Genomic DNA, 5,045 nt, shown 5'->3' with positions numbered 1-5,045 from the left:
GGTCAGGTGTACCTTAGTTCTCAAGTTGACATCTTTGTTCTTCAACACTTTAAAAAGGTCTTGTGCAGCAGATTTGCCTAATGCAATATGTTGTTTGATTTCTTGACTGCTGCTTCCATGAGTGTTGATCCAAGAAGAATGAAATCCTAGTCAACTTTAATCTTTTCTCCTTTGATAAGAATGTTGTTTATTGGTCCAGTGGTGAGGATTTTTCTTTACATTGAGATGCAATCCATAATCTTTGCTATTCACCAGTAAATATTTTAAGTCCTCTTCACTTTCAGCAAGCAAGGCTGTATCATCTGCATATCTCAGGTTGTTAATGAGTCTTCCTCCAATCCTGATGCCACATTTTTTCATATAACCCTGTTTCTCAGATTATTTGTGCATCATACATGTTGAATAAGTATGGTCGCCTCTTGTATGGCTCATATTAAGTCTAGAAGAATGACAAAACTGACCATTCCCCTCAATCAGGGTTTCATACACCTTATTTGCATGGTTCCATCCTAACCATGAGATGGATTGGCACAGGGGCAGCAGCAATGGGCTCAAGCATAGAAGCAATTGTGAGGCTGGTACACACTGGGCAGTGTTTCACTCTATTGTACAAAGGGTAGCTAAGGGATAGAACTGAATGAATGGCACCCAACAACAACAACAATCCCCAGCAAGGTGTCAGAAACTTTATCATTACCAAACTATCTAATTCCCTCAGTGGGCCACATATATTTCATTTGCACAGTTCCATGAGAATCCTGTCCTGGTGTGTGTCTCTGTGGGGTTAATAAACTAGACTGCAAGGTTGGTTTGAACCACTTCTGGGAAACCCATTACAAGGTTGTTATGAGTCAGACCAAGTCAATGGCACTTAACAACAACAACATGGGACTGCTAATAACAAGGCTGGCAATTCAAAACCAGCATTCACTTATAAGAAACTTATACAGGGTCACTATGAGTTGGAATCAACTTGACAGCACTTAACAACAACAATCCAGTCATTTGGTGTGAGTTAAGGGAAATGCCAAGGGGCTCTGGTAGCATAGTGGCTACAAATCTGGCCTCGAACCTTAAGGTCAGCAGTTCGAAACTACCAGCTGTTCCATGGGAGAAAGATGAGGCTTTCTGCTCCAGTAAAGATTTATAGCCTTGGAAACCCTGTACAGGGTCGCTATGAGTCGGGACCAACTCCACAGCACATAACCACCACCACCACCATAGCAACTGAAGTCCTGGTGTGGTGCTGTTAATGTTGGTTAATGTTCCAGACTGCAAAGACATTTGAGCTTCAAAACTGGCTGTTCAAGCTTACCACTTGCTCCTTGGAAACCCTATACAGGGTCGCTAGGGGTTGGAACCAATTCAACAACACTAAACAACAAGGGAAATGCCATCTAAAATCAATCTCTCACAATACTCTCACAGATACTTCAGTTCTGACTCTGCGTCCTCTTGTGATTTTAGATACTGACATGACCTCTCAAGGTCACAACTGTACTGTTTTAAGAATGGGGATAAAGCTATCTATTGAATAACATTATTCAAGGAATTATTAGAGTTGGAAGGAGCCTTGGTTGGTACAATGGTTAAGTATAAGGCTGCTAACTGAAAAGTTGGTGATATGAACTTGCTGGGTGCTTTGCAGAAGAAAAGACCTGGGAATCTTCTCTTGTAAAGATTTGTTGTTAGTTCTTAAGTGTCATCAAGTCTGTTCCGACTCATAGCAACCTTATGCACAACAGCAGGAAACACTGCCCAGTCCTGCACCACTTTTACAATTGTTGATATGTTTGATTCCATTATTTTTGCCACTGTGTCAGTCCAAATCTTTGAGGTCTTACTCTTTTTCACTGACTCGCCATTTTAAGAAGCATGACATACTTCTCCAGGAACAGGTCCCTCCTGATAACATGCCCAAAGTATGAGAGACAAAGTCTAGCCATCCTGGCTTCTAAGGAGCATTCTGGCTGTACTTCTTATGGCACACATTTTTATTTGTTCTTCTGGAAGTCCATATTCTTCTCCAACATCATAACTCAAATGTATTGATTCTTTGACCATATTTCTTACTCATTGTGCAAGTTTCACATGCATATGAGGCAATTGAAAATACCATAACTTTGGTTAGGCACACATTAGTCTTCTGATATTTTTGTTCCTTTTGCTCTTTAACACATTAAAGAGGTCTTGTGAAGTAGCGTTGTCTAATGCAACACCTGTCTTTTGATTTCTTGACAGCTGCTACCATGAGTGTTAATTTGGACTGAAGCAAAATGAAGTCTTTGACAACTTCAATCTTTTCTTCATCTATCATGATGCTATTTATTGCTCCAGTTGTAAACATTTTTGTTTTCTTTATATTGAGGTGCACTCCATACTGAAGAATGTAGTATTTGATATCCATTACTAACTAATTTAAGTCCTTTTTACTTCCAGCAAACAAAGTTTATCATCTGTATATTGAAGGTTGTCTATGACTCTTCCTCTAATCCTGATGCCACACTGTTTTACATTGCAGCATCATTATTGTTTTTCATAATACAATTTCTTGGATTATCTGCTTAGCATATGGATTGAATACGTGTTATGAAAAGATACAACCCTGGTATACACCTTTCCTGATTTTAAACCATTCAGTATCCTCTTGTTCTGTTCAAATGACGGCCTCTTGGTCTAAGAACAGGTTCCTCATAAGCACAATTAAGTGTTCTGGAATACCCATTATTTTGCAATCTTCTCCATAGTTTGCCATGATCCATGCAGTGAAAAGTCTTTGCATAATTACTAATGCACAAGCAAACATCTTTCTGGTATTAACTATATTACAGCCTATGAAGTTCTACTCAGTTCTATATAGGGTTACTAGCAGTCACAATTGAAGCACTGACATAACAACTGACATGGAACATTACTGTACATGCAATAATACGTAACAACTTTTGCATGCTTGATATGCATCAGATAGTTGCTAAACTCTTTTATTAACTCATTTAATCTCTAAAACAACCCAATGAAATGGATATTATTAGTATTCTCTATTTTACAGATAAGGAATGAAGGCACAGAGAGCTTTGAAATATCATGCCAAGGTCACGTGCTAGTAATTAACTGAGCAGGAACTCAAACTCTGGCAATCTTGCTCTAGTGTCCATGCTTCTAATGACTTCCCTTTACTGACGCACTCCATCAGAGTAGCTCCTTACGTGCCCATTTCCTTACACCTTGGAGTCTGGCATAAAATAATACAATAATCCTTTATTTCCAATAATAAGTAGCTGTACGTAGGGCACAAGACATACAGAGAAAGAGATAAAAAGCAGTATAGGATGAATATTAAGTACCAGTTGTTGTTGTTAGTTGCTGTTGCCTCAGTTCCAACTCTTAGCAACACTGTATGGCGTTTCCAAGGAGTAGCTGGTGGGTTTAAACTGCCAACCTTGTAGTTGGTAGTTCAGTGCTTATCCTACAGCACCACATCAGGATTTCATAAGTACCAGTAGAAGCGCATAAACCACACATTCTATATAAATTTCTAAGAAAGTAAGATGAATGGGGAAATCAGCAAGGTTTTGTAACATAGGTAAACTTGAAGTAACTAAAACAAGCATGAAAAGTTGGAAAACTTCTTTCAGGTACTGGGACAGCAAGGATCAAAGTTTTCTGTGATCAGGAAGTAAGCATTCGTTTCAGTGGGGAATAAGATTTTCACACAGAAAGAGTAAGACAGAAGTTCTTTTAAAAAACAGCAATAGTAACAACAAAAAACCCCACTTATTACATAGAATGTTTTGAAAGCTCAAGAGAAGAGTGAAGATTTATATTTCTAACTCCTGGAGTTTTCTGAGTGCATATGTGCATACATGCCAAGTTAAACCAAGCAGGGCTTTCTATAGACTGAGCAGTTGGCACGTGTATACATGGATGGGAGAATAGACAGTGAGATCACAGACTACAAGAGCATACAGAAGTTTTCAGTACACATACCTACATTCAGACACTTCCCAATTATTCCAGCGGTGATTATCTGGTTGGTGGATATTCCATGGCCTCTCCTCACCTATGACTGTCCTTTTGGTTGTTCACTGCTTGTTAGCACCTGGTGGTGGACATGGAGGCAAAAGGGATTGTCCAATTAGTCTTTTTTTTTTTTTTTTTAATGTATCTGTTGAGCTGTAGGTTCAGCACTGGTCTGCGAACCACAAGATTGGGAGTTCAAACCCACCACCTGCTCCTCAGAAATCCTACACAGGGTCACTGTGAGTTAGAACAGACTTGACGGCACTTAACAACAACAACAATAAAAGTATCTGTGCATAAAGGTTTGTTGAGAGAAAAGCATACTGTCAATGATCAGATCATGTTGTTCTCTTGGTACTGTCGATTACATTATTAAACAATTTGCTCAAAGGAGCAAGATCTCATTTGAGCTTTAACCGTAAAATATGTAACGGCTACTTCCCTTTGATCCTAGATGGACTTCTAAATTGGTGGCAACTCACATGAACTTTCAAATAATGTTCTTGAAGCAGTGCTTTGTTTTTCATCTGCCTGTTGAGATTTTTAGCTGAGAGTGGCTGCATTTAGTCTACTTAAAACTGCTGCACATTATGTGTCTCTAGACTAATATGTTTTCAAGCCATATGATGATCCATACCAGACATTCTTATCTTTGCTACAACTTGCTTCTTCCTAAGATATATATAGATTATCCAGAGCACTGGGTAATTCTCTAGCTGTAGATTCTATGTTTGGAAGTAACACTAAAGTGCTGTATTAGAAAAACAGAACAAAGAATTTCAAGACGGAGAAAATAAAACAGATTGGAAAACCAATTTTTTTTCCTTTAATTAATATATCATTGTTATCTCAGGCTATTATTAAAAATTCCATGTTATCTAAATAGACTGTAGTATTCTGAGCCCCAAACATTACTATCACTAATATATATTCTTCCATAGCAGTCACAAAGATTATTTACTCCAAAATTGCCAGGGAAATCCATCTTTTACTGGAGCTCATTGTATGCAAATATATTTAGGGTG

The 5,045-nt window shown here is 38.3% G+C and overlaps 1 protein-coding gene across 1 annotated transcript in view; it reads right to left on the bottom strand.

Annotated features, from left to right (window-relative positions):
- HS3ST5 (heparan sulfate (glucosamine) 3-O-sulfotransferase 5) overlaps nt 1-4,099 on the bottom strand; it is a 143,615-nt gene extending 139,516 nt beyond the window's left edge. The window contains exon 1 of the mRNA XM_006839915.1: nt 3,988-4,099. The gene's annotated coding sequence lies outside the window, so the exon portion shown is untranslated. The remainder of the gene's footprint in view (nt 1-3,987) is intronic.
- Between the last annotated feature and the right edge of the window lie 946 nt (nt 4,100-5,045).

The sequence above is a fragment of the Chrysochloris asiatica genome, unplaced genomic scaffold (assembly GCF_000296735.1).
Source record: "Chrysochloris asiatica unplaced genomic scaffold, ChrAsi1.0 scaffold00027, whole genome shotgun sequence".
NCBI lineage: Eukaryota > Metazoa > Chordata > Mammalia > Afrosoricida > Chrysochloridae > Chrysochloris > Chrysochloris asiatica.
Note: the sequence above shows the minus strand (reverse complement) of the source record. Positions and strands in the feature narration are given on the sequence as shown.